This window comes from Otolemur garnettii, unplaced genomic scaffold (assembly GCF_000181295.1).
Source record: "Otolemur garnettii isolate 467f Iridium unplaced genomic scaffold, OtoGar3 scaffold00230, whole genome shotgun sequence".
NCBI classification, from domain to species: domain Eukaryota; kingdom Metazoa; phylum Chordata; class Mammalia; order Primates; family Galagidae; genus Otolemur; species Otolemur garnettii.
In genome coordinates, this window is record NW_003852625.1 from 495,123 (window position 1) to 511,838 (window position 16,716).

Here is a 16,716-nt window from a genome sequence, read left to right on the forward strand (position 1 = left end):
TTTGCATTTTCTGGCAAGGGCTGGGTTTGAACCCACCACCTCCGGCATATGGGGGGCTGGCGCCCTACTCCTTTGAGCCACAGGGGCTGCCCCCAGTTATTCTTTTGAGTAGGAAAACAGACTGGAAATATAGCCTAACATCAAGGTAAATGTATTTACTTCAGATAGAGTTAATCACTCTTTGGATTGAAAACTAGTTTTTAATATAAAATTGTAAAACTTTTGGTCTTAGAATTTACAAGAGAGTGCTGAACTGAATAGAACTTACAGCTAACACTCTTGGCCTTTTCTGAACTCCTCCAACTGCGAAACATAATCCCCACATTTAATTTGAAATAGGAGATTCACTTTGTTTGAAATAATAATTGGCATAAATGTATTCTCATTCTTTTTCCTCTCAACTTTTAATATTTGCAGTTTCTAAGAAATCAGTGATGTGGTAATTATGTGACTGTATCATGCTTTCAGAATTAATCCTAATAAAAAACTATATGGTTTCATTTTAAATTTGTTAACTGTAGTTGTTAAGTGACTCTAACTTCCTGTCTCAATCCAGGAACAAAACTCAAATATTTTATAACATTCCAATATTCCACCATGTCTTCAGAGTCGATATTGTAGACAGACATCTAGATAGCATGACTAAAAGAAAGACATTGTTTAGAGTCAGATAATTTTACTTCTGGACTAGGCACAAATACTTACTAGCTGTGTGATATTATTCAAGTTATTTAAGCTTTCCTGATCTCAGTTTCCTTATCAGCAACATCAAAGTAATACCCCTTGTCTGCAGTATATATAAAATAAATGATAGTTATGAAAGTACTTTTAAAATGCAATTAGTATACACATATAACAATTTAACATTCTGGTGCAAGTTCCATCTCTCTGAGTAAGTCATTAGGTTAATGTATAAAGTTTACATATTTTAGGAAATTACCTTTTATTATTTTTTAACTGGTTAGCAGGCAAGAAGACACAGGATGGGAAGAATTAGAAGTCAGTAGTTAAAAATGTGAGTTACTTAATTTGCATGTCCTGGGTGGGGTAGTTTAGGAACATAGAGAAATTAGTTTCTGCTAGCTTATTAAAGGGGGAAGAAGTAAAGGAAAATTCAAAGAGAAAAGGGGAAAGATCCAAAAAATTTTTTTGTAACTTGTAATTATGCCCAAATCTGGTAACACTTTAGAAATCATAAGTATTTTTAATTTAACTACATATGTATTGAGTATATAAAGGATCAGTTCAGACTATAAAAAGGAAGTTGGATTTGGGGGAAGATGTTGCATTTAGAAATAAGACAGATGAGAATGGGAGGGGTAAATCCTCCAGGAAAAGCATCTTACATTGAGAACAAAATGTGAACAAAAGCATAGAGACAGAAAGGACTTATTCTAAAATAGACATTAGTTGACCAGTCTGGCTAGAAGAAAGGGTATAGTAAGAACAAGTATAAAAAAATACATAATGATGTACAAAATTGGAGAGCTTGAAGCCAGAGCAAGGTAGGTTTTGAAGGAATTGTTTTTATAGGTATAGTAAATATATGCAGCATGTAAAATATGTAACATCTGCAGACATATGATGAAATACTAGAAATCACGGCAAGATAGCATAGCTGTTAATCCTTTGTATGCCAATGGTTGATCTCAAATTTTTGTGATCATTAAACTTAATATTGATTCCATTTTCTCATCTATTTCTCTATATAATTAAAATTTTATTTAATTAAGTCCCTGAATACTATAATGAGTAGTTCACTTTTGAAAGTTTCACAGTATAATGTTTTTATCATCAGAAGCTAGATCAGAGAGAAAAGGTGACAGAATAATTAATGCTTTGTAAATTTGCTTGGCTATAAAAAGACTCCGGGTTTTTTTTTTTAATAGTAAATATATATGAAGTGAAATATATATGAAGTGATTTTCTGGCTTCTATCGAACTCCAGAGTTGAGTCTTTGAAAATGATAGAGGAGTCTGAGTTTCACTTATTTGTGAATTTCTCTTGTGCAAGCAAGCATGTACAGCCTTAGTAGTTTTATATGAAGGAATGTTATCCTTCATTAAAATAAAGTAGAAAGATATTGCAAACATTTCTGCTGACATTTCTAGGTGTATGCTGTTTACTTTGTATCCCAGGAGAAGAATATATTAAAGAATCCTGCTGCCAGAAGGGACTTGGAGAGTTCAAATAGCCCAGCCACTTGCTCCCAGGTAAGACAGCACCTAACTAAAGTTATCTATTCTATTGTTTAAAACTATAGGAGAACAGAATAATTTCAATATGCTACTTTTAAAGTCTGGAAATAATGTGGCAGACTATTTTTGTTGTTTCTGAAAAAGCAGTTCCCTTTTTGGATTTTTTTTTTTAATGAACTTATTCCATTCAGCACTTCGGAAATCACATCTTTTTCCAAGTCTATACTATACCACATAGTTCCTCTGAGACTAATCAACCCATTACACCAGCAATCTTCTAGCCCAATTCTGTGCCTTATGTTCCCAAACATTTTCCCCTTTGGTATTTTCTCATCCAGTATCCAATTCTTTTAGAGATACATTGTCCACTAACATTAAGCTGAGTAATAATGAGGTCCCCTGACAAACCAACCCATGCTCATATAAACGGCTAGCTAATGTGTTGCCTTTAATGTTTTCCTCTTCTTAATATGTGATTAAAGGTTTTTTTTTTGGCTGGGGTTGGATGTGAACATGCCATCTCCGGCATATGGGACCAGCGCCCTACTCTCTTGAGCCACAGGTGCTGCCTGTAATTAAAGTTTTTAAAGAGCGAGTAACGCTGGGTGGCGCCTGTGGCTCAAAACACTGGGGCACTGGCCCCATATACTGAAGGGGATGGGTTCAATCCCAGCCCTGGCCCCAAACTGCAAAAATAAATAAATAAATAAATAAGAGTGAGTAATGCTGCGTATAATATAAAGAACTGTGGTGAAAAAATTGGGGTACTCTGATTGCTTTTGAAATCATTCCACTATTTTAGGTTAAAAAACGTAACAGTGATTTAGTAAAAGAAATATTTTCATATTAAACTACATATTTATGAAAAGACTATCATTATCAAGGAAACTGCTCAATGAGGATCTTTTCTAGAAATACCCAGTCAGTGGCATTTACTTAAAGAATGTTAAAATTTTCTTGTTTTGAAAATAATTTTGAGCCAAAAATGTCAAACACAGAAGAGTATGTACCATGGGATTTTATTTACATAAAATGTTGCTGATGATGAGTACGGAATGGAGAACATGGGACTGTCTTCTGGGGTTCTAGTAACGCTCTGCTATTAGCTTGAGTATTGATTGCCCAGATCTGTTCAGCTTGTCAAAATTTCAGCCAGTGTACACTTAGGATTTGTGCTTTTCATGCTGTTATAATCTTAAAAATACAGAAAAAAATTTTAGCAAGTGGGACAATGCTATTGTAGATATCATTTTTCTAGATAACACCATTAGAGAAAGGAATATAAACTAATGTTTATTGAATACCTAACATGTGTTGTGTAGTAAGCACTTCCTCTTATGTGACATCTCTGTACTGACAAAATCCTCATGAGAAAGATATTATCCTGATTCTCAGTAATGTGGCCAACACTACACAGCCAGTAATTCTCTTTATAAAAAACCCTAGCAATCTGATCTGGTCCTTAAGAAAAAGTGAGAGAAGTCCTTTGAAAAGTTCAGTGGATCAAGAAACAAGAGCCTTGAATTCTAACTCCAGCCTTATTCACTCATTCATTTTAATCTAACAGTATTTATGTAGCCACCATGTGCCTATGTGCTAGGAATATACAGACATACAAACATGCATACTATACATATAATATAATATATATAATATATATAGTGAGAGAGAGAGAGAGAGAGATTATCTTCCACGGACCTCGGTGTCCTTATCTATAAAACATTAATATATATTTGTTTGTCTAATCATCTCAGGTCTATTTCAATTTTAACATCAATTTTACCATATGCTTCATAGCAGCATTTCCCAAACTAACTTACAAGGGAATCCAGTTTGTTGGCTATTATACAAAATGTTAGAAAACACAAATCATGGTAAAATGAGCTTGAGAAATGTTGCCTTATTCAAGGTGAAACAGATGTCATTATTGGGACGTTTCTGGAAACCTGTGACATGCTAATAGGCACTGAATTATCAAGTAGGATGACAGAGTTTACAGCATTTCTCAAATTAATTTGACTCAGAAACTTTTGGCATTTTATGGAATGCTCTTCCTATGAAAAGTTCTTAGGATAAAGTACTAAAAAAATTTGAGCCACAGAAAATCTAACAGGAAGATAAGCTATTTCTTATCTATCATTTTTTTGGGAAGCAATCACAACTGACTAAGTTATCCTCCTTTAAAAATCAGCTTCATTAGGATGGTGCCTGTGGCTCAAAGGAGCAGGGTACTGGTCCCATATACCAGAGGTGGTGGGTTCAAACCCAGTCCCAGCCAAAAAAAAAAAAAATCAGTTTAATTATAGCTTTTCTACATTCATAAACTAGAGATAGATAGATAGATAGACAGATAAACGAAAAACAGTGCAAACATACCATTTTAGTTTTCCAGGTTGGCAGCATATTGGCTCTGATTGGTTTGTAAATTTTTTTTAAAATAACCAACTATTTTATGAGCGACCCAGATATATATGACATATTTACAAGCAAAAATATTATTTTGATTTATATGCAATTTATACTTTGTGCTTTTGATTGATCATAAAATGTTTTGAGGTTTACTTCTTCACTATTTTAGAATGTATGATTGGGACTATTACTTATATAACCCAAGAGAAATTTAATAAAAATACAAAAATGAGGCAATTTTCTTAGTTTGTTTTCCTGGAGGATGTTATTCATAGTTCCAGGGATATAAAATTATGATTGTATCGTAAATACAATACCTTTTCAGGCAGTTCATAATAATTTAACCAAAATAAATTTTCAAATTTATTCTTTGCTCATAGTTAACTGGGTGGTTGGTACAGTGCTCTTAAGAAATCCTAAGTAATAGGGCAAGTATTGATTTCAATTAAAATATCATAGATGTAATGGCATATTTTACTTGCAGAATGAAATATTAAAACGTGTATTGAAGCCTGAAGGTGGTTATTCTAAAAATAAAATTGATTTAAAGACCATTCATTTATCTTTTAATAGCTCATACTCTGATAAAAATGATTAATATAAATGAATTTTATTTCAAATGGTGGAAGAAAAGGAAAATTGTGTTTCAAACATAATGACAAGTAAGAGGTACTTTCACCTCTGGGTCATTCCTGTATATTCCCATGATCAAAATAAGCAGAAATAATAATAATAACCTTTGTGACCATAACATTAAAGTCTAAAATGTGGACCATAGTAGTGGGCTAAGTTACACCATCTCCAAATTGCTACATCTCCTCTAATGTAGACATTGTTCTTTTTACCAACCAGATTTGCAGATAGCTTTCCTTTGTAGTCATCTATCCACTCAATGATTCAGAGGTCAGAATATTAAGATAGGACTTTTTGTTTATTGTGAAATTTTTCCTGATTTGATTTGGCATGTCTTTAACAGAAATTTTTTTAACATGACAATAATTAACCATGCAAATGTTTAGACCAAAGATTTCTAACTAGTAGTTTGTGAAACTTCAGATAGATTCTTTTCCTTCTCTGTTCATTTTCAAGGGTTTTGCATAGTTAGAAATAAATATTAAGTAATCCTGCAGAGGTATGCATCAGTTTATGGTGTGATATTTACTAAATCTTTTTGCTAGGAAATTTTAAAATATATTTTATTTTTCATTGTCAGTTTCATTACTAACTTTACAACATTTAATTATTTCATCCAAATATTCCCTGGTGGAAATACAATTGGAATTTCCTTTCCTGGTGGTGAAGATAATATAAATAAGTGTTGTTTAGATGTCTTGAAGTTTCATCAGTAGTCTAATCTGATTGTGAAATGGTGAAAATGCCTTTATTTTCTATATGAGCATGATAAAAACATTTTGAATGTTGGAAAAATGCAATTAAAATTGATCATCAACATATAATTGGATTCAAAGAAAAGGAAAAGCTATATTAATGATAGGTGGGCTAGGAAATATAACACTAGGAAAGTCCCCAACTAATAGGGAGAATTTTGTTTCCTTGTGTTGTGCCCCCCAGCAACCTGAAAATATTGGCTTGGACCCCACTTAAGTGCAATCAATCAGAAATTTATTGAATCTGAGCAGAGAGAGACAATTCCATCCCAGTAATGGGCAAGTTGTCTTATATACTTTTTGTGCAAGCATACTACAAAAGCAAAACGTGGTTGGTTAGCTCAGGGTGCCGGGGTTACAGCTTGGGTAGTCATGGATAAGTTTAAGTAACAACGGTTACGGTTTAGGTTATGGATACAGTTTAAGTAACTGTGGTTACAGTTTAAGTAACAATGGTTACAGTTTAGGTTATGTATATAGTTTAGGTAACGATGGTTACAGTTTAGGTAGGCAGGCTCCCACTATCCTTCCTCCATCGGGAACTTTGGAGGGTTTTCCGAGAGAGGAGGATGAGCAAGCAGGAAGCCTAGGGAATTGCCCAGAGTAGGGGGCGGGCTGTGCTGTTCCCAGAGTCGACTCTAGGGGGAGGGAGGAGGAGGGAGGCAAGCCCACTTCACTTGTAAATATAGTGTTTTGGTTGACAATAGGAAAGCAATATTTTGTTTTGTTTTTGTTTTAACCCATATTTTGTTATCTAAATCTGCCTTCATTCCATGAGATGAGTCATGTAACAATTAACTTAAGCTGATCAGAACAGGGGCAAACTAATACTGTATGTGAAAGCCACTGTCAATAGATTTTTAGGATCTGGACCAGGAATCACAACAGTTAATAAAAAAAGGAACCCCTTATAGAAACAAAGAATTTCTTTTAAAAATAGATTTAAAAAAGAAGAAATTGGAAATGCTAATGCATTGCAAAAGTTAATTTCTGATCAATTGCTTAGAAATGTATTTAGGGGGAGGAGCCCAGATGGCTAACTGGAAGCAGCTTTTGCCAGAGGCTCCTATCCGGAGTGAGAGATGTTTGATTGAAGTAGATTGGAGAAGCCAAAGGCAGGGATTTGAGCACAGGAAGAAGAAAGTGAGGTGCATGTCATCCCTGATGAGACAAGCTGTGAGGCCAAGAAAGAGGAGGAAAAACAACATGGATCAGGTATACAGCAACTGTTGCCAAAGGGCCAGGAGACCCCTCTCTCAATCAAGAGGTCCATAGGCAGCCTTTCCAACCACGAGGAGGGAATGGGGACATAGGACTTCTCACTTCACCCCATGATGTCCACTAAATCCTAGCCCCCTTATAACAAGGAGGTCTCACCTTTCAGCCCAGGTCCCATCCTACCTGGCACAAAAGTGAACAAATATTCTCTCTGCCCTCCTATCCCCACAGTTCACTCTCCCTCTATCCTGGTTGCCTGACAGACTGCCCCTTGCAGAGAATGGAGTGTTTGGGGAGTTGGCTGAGAGGCTGGGGCATTGTGTGGGCCACTGAGACGCAGCCTGGAAACAGTGGCACCACAGTTCTAACTTTGGTGGAGAGAGGAGTGAACTATCTTGACTCCCTGTCCCACTAGAAAAGACTATTTTCCAGCCACTCAGGCACTCCCAGACAGATCTGACTGCAGATTTTTGTTTTCTGACCACCTGATGACTCTCTGAACTCTTTTGTGTGAGTGTTGCTCATGTTGCCTGAGTGAGTTTGACTGAAACTCTCAATCAGAGCTGCCTGTGGATTCTTATTCTCTTGCTGCCCTGCAAGGGCTGCAGGTTCACCACTTATTTCACTTTCTTTGAGTGGCAGCAGGGAGGTTAGGCAGTGAAAGGGTGGGATTCAGCAGGTCTGTCCCCAGATAGCCCTCCAGCTATCTCTGGTGAGGGGCAGGCTGCAAGTGTTGATATCTTTGCACAGCATATATTCAAACAAAATACTGCAACTCTTTAGGATTAAGTAGAAGGCAGGAATATATGAAGACAGACCCAGATTACACTATCTCACCAAACTGGCCTTCATAGTCCCTATCTGTAGCCCTGAAAGGGACTTTTGCAAGACTGTAGGGGGAAAACCACAGTCACGAGCCCCAGCTCATTGGAGAAGGGGTGGTTAGCACCAGATCCTTGGGCCTCCCAATACAGTCTCACCTCACCAGTTTTAATTACCAAATAGTACAGTGTTTCCTAATGGTGTCAAATTAGATTATCTCTCAGTAATTATTTAGGGACAACCTATCATTTCAACTAAAAAAGTATAATTGATATATTTTTAAAAATCTGTAAATACTCATGGAAAGGAACCAGCAGGAACAACTCAGGCAACATGAAAAATCAGAGCAGATCAAGTGCCCCAAGAGATTACAATGGAGATATAAAGGAAAATACCATCCATAGAGAAATTACTGAAAAGTCAAAAATAGAATTCAGAATATAGATGTCAAATAAGATGATGGGAATGGAGAAAAAGATAGAAATAGAAATAAAAAAATAGTTCAAAAGTTGTCTTAAGACATTAAAGAATTCAAAGACAAAGTCACAAAAAATATGTATATAATGAGTAAAGCTATAGCACAGATTAAGGAGTTGAAAAAGACACATGAGGAGCTTCAAAACACAGTAGAGACCCTCAATACCATAATAGAGTTGAGCAGGGAGAAGAAAGAATTTCAGAAACCGAAGGCAAGACTTTTGAACTACCACAAGCATTCACAGAGACAGAGATAAGGAGAACAAAAACAGAGTGTTCCCTGAGAGAGTTATGGGAACATTCCAAAAGAGCAAACATGCAAATTATAGGGATCTCTAAAGAAAAAGAGGATGGTACTAAAGGCACAATGCTCTACTCCCAGACATTATGATGGAGAATTTCCCAAGCATTGAGAGAGACACAGAAATTTAGATAGTTGATAGTTTCAGAACCCCATCATGATTTAATCCAAACAAAGCATCTCCTAGACACATTGTAATTAACTTTGCCGAAGTTAGTATGAAGGAGAAGATCTTGCAAGCAGCCAGGCATAAGAAAAGTTTTACCTACAAAAGGAGAAAATAACAGGATGAATGCAGATCCTACAGCCAAAATGTTTCAAGCCAGAAGAGGATGGGCATCAACCTTAACCTTCTTCAACAACACAATTTTCAGCCCAGGATACTCTTTACCACTAAACTGAGTTTCATTTGTGATGGAAAAATCAAATATTTTACTGACATGCAAATATTGAGGAAATTTGCCATGACTAGACGATATTTACAGGTAGTACTCAAACCCATTCTTCATAATGTCCTACATGATGGTCCACCATCAAATTAATCACATGCAGAAATTAAATAATAAAGCCTAGCTTCCACAATGGTGAAAAGGATAGAAATAAGCTCTGAACTTCTGAAAAACAAGATGATACCTACCCATTATCTTAATAAATGTGAATGGCTCTAATTCTCTTCTAAAGAGGCACAGGCTAACTGACTGGATACAGACGCTCAGGCCAGATATCTGTTGTCTACCATAAACACACCTAAACTCAAAGAATAATTTAAGACTCAAGGTGAAGGGATGGAAAACAGTAATCCAGGCAAATGGAAATCAGAAAAAATCAGGGGTTTCAGTCTTATTTGCAGATATAATAGGATTTAAAACAAACAAAATAAAGAAAAACAAGGATGGACACTACATATTTGTCAAGGGAGGCATACAACATGAAGAAATTTCAATAATTAACATTTATGCACCCTACCTGAATGCCCATCAACTTATAAAACAAACCCTAACTGATGTGAACAATATGATATCTTCCTGAGCTATAATAGTTAGCAATTTCTACACACCTTTGGCTGTACTGGACAGATCCTCCAAGGAGAAACTAAAGAAATAATGGATTTAAACATGACCCTAGAAAAAATGGACTTAACAAACATATACAGAACTTTTCATCCTAATAAAACTGAATACACATTCATCTCATCAGCCCACAGATCATCCTCCAAAATGGATCATATCTTAGGACACAAGTCTAATCTCAACAAGTTCAAAAGAATAGAAATTATTCCCTGTATCTTCTCAAACCATCTCAGAATAAAAGTTGAACTCAACAGCAACAGAAATATTCATATTCAATAAAAGTCATGGAAACTAAATAACCTTGTGCTGAATGATAGCTGGGTCAAAGATGAGATTAAGAAGGAAATCATTATATCACTGGAATAAAATAATAATGAAGCCACAAATTATCAAAACCTATGGGATACTGCAAAGGCAGTCCTAAGAGGCAAATTTATAGCATTAGATGCCTTCCTCAAAAAAAAAAAAAAAACAGGAAGAGAGCAAGTCAACAACCTAATGGATTATCTCAAATAACTAGAAAAGGAAGAACAATTCAATCAATCCCAAAGCCAACAAAAGAGAAGAAATAACCAAAATCGAAGCAGAAGTAAATGAAATCAAGAATATAAGAGTCATTCAGAAGATCAGCAAAACATAAAGTTGGTTCTTTGGAAAGATTAAAAAAATTAACAAACTCTTGGCCAGATTAACTATAAACAGAAAAGTAAGATCTTTAATAACTTCAATCAAAAACAATACAGGGGAAAAACAACAGAGTCCACAGAAATACAAAAAAGCCTCAACAATTACTACAAAAACTCTATGCCCAGAAATACGAAAATGTAGAGGAAATGTACTGATACCTGGAAGCACTCCACCTTCCTAGACTCATCCAGAAAGAATTTGAAATTTTCAGTAGACCTGTATCAAGTACTAAAATATTATCAACTATACAATATCTTCCAACAAATAAAAGCCCTGGACCAGATGGTTTCACACCAGGATTTTACCAAACCCTCAAATAGGAACTAGTTCCTATATTGCATAATCTATTCCAAAATATAGAAAAAGAAGAAATCCTCCCCAACACATTGTACAAAGCAAATATCACCCAGATCCCAATACCAGGAAAAAAACCAACAAAAAATAAAACTATAGACTAATATCGTTAATGAATACCAGTGTAAAAATATTCAATATCTTAGCAAGCAGAACACAGAGACATATTTAAAAAGTTATACACTATGATCAAGTTGGTTTTATCCCAGGAATGCAAGATTGGTTCAACATATATAAATTCATAAATATAAATCACCACATAAATAAAATAAAAAATAAAGACCATATGATTTTCTCATTTCATGCAGGAAAGGCTTTTGATAATATCCAGCATCCTTTCTTGGTGAAAACAGATATTTTTATAGGCTTAGATGGGATATTTCTGAAACTGATAGAAGCCATCTATGACAAACCAACAGCCAATATCGTATTGAATGGAGTAAAACTGAAAGCATTTCCACTGAGAACTGGAACTAGAGAAGGATGCCCACTCTTGCCACTACTATTCAACATAGTGCTAGAAGTCCTAGTCTTTGCAATTAGGCAAGAGAAGGAGATCAAGGGTATTTCAATGGGAACAGAAGGGCTCAAACTCTTGCTACTTGTGGATGGTATGATCTTCTACCTGGAAAACCCCAAGGACTCAACTACAAAGCTCTTAGAAGTGATCAAGGAATATAACAACATATCAGAATACAAAATCAATGTCCACAAATCAGTAGCCTTCATATATGCCAATAGTAGTCAAGCTGAGAATAAAATCAAAGAATCTATCCTTTTCACAGTAGCTCCAAAGAAGATGAAGTACCTGGCAACATATGTAACAAAGGATGTGAAGGATCTCTGTGAAGAGAACTGTGAAATTCTGAGAAAAGTAAACCAGAAGACATTAACAAATGGAAGAATATACCATGCTCATGGCTAGGAAGAATCAGCATTGTTAAAATGTTCATACTACCCAACGTAATCTACAGATTTAATGCAATATCCATCAAAGCACCAATGTCATACTTTGAAGAACTTGAAAAATAGTACTTTACTTTATATGGAACCAGAAAAAAATTCTGAAAAAGCCAATACAATCCTTAGAAATAAAAATAAATCTGGAAGCATCACATTACCAGACTTCACGTTATACTACAAGTCTATAGTGAACAAAACAGCATGGTATTGGTGCAAAAATAGAGACATAGATCCATAGAATACAATAGAGAATCTAGAGATGAACCCAGCCACATATCATCATTTGATCTTTGATAAGCCTAACAAGAGCAGGCACTGGGGAAAAGAATTCCTAGTTAATAAGTTGTGGTAGAAGAACCGGTTAGTTATGTGTAGAAGACTAAAACTGGACCCACACTTCTTAGCATTGACAAAAATTGATTCTTGCTGCATTAAAGATTTAAATTTCAGACACAAAATAGGCTGGGCATGGTGGGCTAATGCCTGTAATCCTAGCATTCTGGGAGGCCAAGGTGGGTGGATCACTTGAGCTCATGAGTTCAAGACTAGCCTGAGCAAGAGTGAGACCCTGTGTCTACTAAAAATGAAAGTCGGAGGCAAGAGGATCTCCTGAGCCCAACATTAATGTTGCTGTGAGCTATGACACCACGACACTCTACCCTGGGTGACAAAGTGAGACTCTGTCTCAAAAAAAAAAAAAAAGATGTAAAAGAATAAAAATTCAGAAGAGAGCATGGGGAAAAAGCTTGAAAATATTGATCTGAAAAAATATTTTATGAGGAAATTGCGCCTCCCCCCGGGCAATTGTAGCAACAGCAAAAATAAATAACTTGAGATTTGATCAAGCTAAAAACTTCTGCACTGACAAGAGTACCACAAACAAAGCAAACAGCCTTCAGAATAGGAGAAAATTTTTGCATGTTATGAATCTGATAAAGGCCTGATAACTAACAAGGATCTACAGAGAACTCAAATTAATCAACAATAAAAGAGCAAACAGTGGCATTTCAGAGTGGTCAAGAGACTCAAAAAGAAACTTCTCTAAAGATGACAGAAGAATAGCCAACAAACACTTTTGGAAGGAACACTTCTCAAAAGAGAAGGAACACTTTTACCTTAGTGGTGGAGTTGCAAACTAATATAATCTCTATGGAAAGAGGTAAGGAGACTCCTCAAGGAACTAAAAGTCAACCTTCCTTTTGATCCCACAATCCCATTACTAGGTATATACCCAGAAGAATAAAATTCATTTTACCACAAAGACATTTGCAACAAAATGTTTATTGCAGTTCAATTCATAATCACCAAGTCATGGAAGCAACCAGAATGTGCATCAACTCATGAATTGATTAACAAACTATGGCGTATGTATACCACGGAATACTATTCAGCTATAAAAATGATGGAGACTTTATATCTTTTATGTTTACCTGGATGGAGTTGAAACACACTCTTCTTAGTAAAGTATCTCAAGAATGGAAAAATAATATCCAGTGCACTCAATACTAATAATGAAACCAATATATGAACAATTACATGCCCATATGAACAATAAAATACAGATATAGTCTAGCAAGGGGAAGGGGGAAGAAGGCAAAGGGGAAGGAGAGGGGAGGGTAGGTGGCAGTATCTCATCTAATGTGCACAATGCAAAGATGTTCAGCAGGCCCCCTGGGTCAAGGGGTCTTCTACAACTTGAACTTTACTTTGGAAGTGAGAACAATGTAACCTAAGAATTTGTACTCTTATGTTAATTTTAAATAAATAAATAAAATCGTTTGCAAAAAAAAATGCATTTAGGTTTGTTTTTTACTTTCTCTTTCTCCTATGTCTAAGGTAGTTAAATAACTAGCTACAATGTAAAAGCACTGAGATAAAGTCAGTTCGGGACAGAAATACTTGGAGATAACTTGAAAACTCTGAATGGCATTTAAATCAGCAGGTCCTAATGATTGGTGACTAAGGATTCTAAAGGCAATGGTGCATGTTATTGCAAAGCTCTTTGCTGCTATTTTGAGGAAGTTGCTCAGAACCGAAGACACGCCAGAAGTCTGGAATAGAGCTCAATGCCCAATTTTACTAAAAGGATGATCTTGGAAAATTGTAGACCTGTTAGCATAACATTAGTACCTGGAATGATAGTGAAAATGTCATTATACTATCAATTTGAAAATGCCTACAGGGGCACAAAGTGCTGAATAATGAGCATCACGGCTTCCCAAAGAACAAAGAGCATCAGCACATTTTATCTCCCTTTCTACCAAAGTAGTATCATTTGCAGAGAGGGAGAAAAGAATCATTATATGCCTGCAAACACCATGTTAATGTTTCCATTATACCAAGTCTTAATTTTCTCCACATTTTTCTCTGTCTTCATTGTAGGTAGTTAAGATATTATTTCAGAGACTCTGGGGGCGATTTTGCTGTTCTCCTAAACAAATTATTAATATTTAATACTTCATTCTTCTGGCTTAAGACTCTTTGACATTACTAACGAGCTGTGTGCTTTTGAGAAAGTTACTAGATTTTCTGAGTCTGTTTTCACATCTATAAAAGTTGAAGTTGTCTTCCAGCCCTCTGGATCTATTACTGAAAATATGTAGCACATTCAAAATAACATTCTAAGATGATTCAGTATATATAAGATGTTTATTTAAGGAATACATATGGTCATTCAAATACTGTGACACAAACACAAAAAAGGAAGTAAAAATTATGTTAGAAGATGGTTTAAGATGTAGATGATGATGATGAGATGAATAATAATAGCTAACATGGATATAGCACTATGTGTTGGAAATTACTCAGAGTTTTGCATATTAACATTGAAAATACAAAAGGAAAAGAAAATTCCTTAAGAGTAAAGAATGTATACCGAACAGGATTTAAGGATATAATGATTGAACAGAATGATGGAAGTAAGAAAAATCCATTAAGTAATTTCCTGTGTATACTTGGCATGACTAAATCTTTCCTATGAAATCTCATTTACTTTAGGACTCCATAGTTAGAGAAGAACCTAGGTGTTATACAGTTGTTTTAGTGGAGTGGAACTAAAGGGGATTAAAGATATATAAGAGGCCAGAAAAAAAAAATTAAAGCACCTTTTCTTTTGGGGGAGGAGAGAGAGAATAAAAGAGGTAGAATGTTGACTAGTTAAGTGACCAAATTGATGTAGTAAATATTGAACTAATATATTCTATCAATTACAGCTTGCAACTGTGGTAGAAAAAACTACATGGCCATCTCTCTTTGATGGAGTTTATATTTTTACTAGGAAGGCAAATATGATGTAGTCAGGCTAAGGAGAAGAAGTCTTTATAAGATGTATTATTACCCAATGTCAAATGAATAGTTCAGACAAGAAATGAAATAAGTATCTAGAGAAGAGAGAAATGAAGGTGGGCAAGCCACACGTATTTTTCCTAAAGCTTGGGTTTCCCTTGCTCTCTGCTCCCATCACCTGGCTAATCTCAAACTTCTTCATTCATAGAATATCTGGAAAGCCTTCTCAAACTGTGGCCTCTCCAGCCCCCACCACAATGCACATACATTATGTACAAGGGCTTAGGTGCCCATGCTATAGGGCTCAGTGTCTTGCACTTGCCTCGATCCTTCTCACTCTGTATTACAATTGCCTATTTACTTGTCTGTGTCCCTCAATAAAAAGTGAGCTCCTTGAAAGCAAGCAGCAATCTTCATTTATTGTTCTCTCTCTCATCGACTACATGGCTTATATATTAGAAAGTTAATTAATATGTGAAGAATAAAGGGAAAAAGTGAACGAAGGATATGTTCCATCATTGTAACGAGATAACAATCATTGTCAACAATCTTCTGTCAAAATCCACAACTGACAGGTAGGACTAATGAGTCTATAATTCTGTCATGACAAACTTATGAGACCATATTCTAATCTCTTCAGGTATAACTCTTACCTCTCTTTGAGTCCCAGTATACGCTACAGTCACAGAACTCTTTGTGGTTCTCTTAAATGTGCTTTGTTCCCCCTCATCTTTGAGGGGTTTTTTTTTGCTCATAGTTCCAGAATAAACTCTTCTTCCTTTCTCACTGTTTCCTGCTGGTCCTGTGTCTGCCACCTCCTTCATCTGGCTAGTTCTGACTTACATAGTCTCTTTCAGTTCACCACTCTGGGAAAGTCTTTTCCTGACAATTTACTCTCCAATCTTTACTGTAGGTTGATTTTGGTTTCCCTGATCTATTTTCCAAATCATATGGTACTCACCTCTTAATGAATTCTTCTATGAATTCCTTGATATTACTTGTTCATTGCTTTCTAAGCAATGCTTAGTGAAGGATATTTTTGGAGACAGAGTCCAACTTTGTTGCCCCCAGTAGAGTGCCGTGGCAACCCAGCTTACAGCTTGGGCTCAAGTGATTCTTTTGCCTCAGCTTCCCAAGTAGCTGGGACTATAGGCACCCACCAGAACTCCCAGATTTTCTTAGAGATGGGGTCTTGCTCTGGCTCAGGCTTGTCTCGAACTCCTGAGCTCAAACAATCCACCCACCTCAGCCTCCCAAAGTACTAGAATTACAGGCCCTGAGCCACAACACCAAGCCTTAGTGAAGGATATGGCACCAGAACAGTTCACCATAGATATTAGGAGATGAAATGATTGAATGATTGAATAGACTTGGAAGGTTTCATGAAGAATTTAAATACAGCTAAAAAATATTGATGTCTTGCTATACACCAGAATACGTAACTCATGAAATCATCTCGAAGACATTATAAAATAAGTGAATGTCGTTATCCCAACTGTACAAATAAGGAAACGGGGGAACAGAAATCTAAGAAATTTGTCCA

The 16,716-nt window shown here is 35.7% G+C and overlaps 1 pseudogene; it reads right to left on the reverse strand.

Moving 5' to 3' along the window:
• Positions 1–15,997, reverse strand: part of LOC100958559 — a 58,636-nt pseudogene extending 42,639 nt beyond the window's left edge.
• Positions 15,998–16,716: the final 719 nt, after the last annotated feature.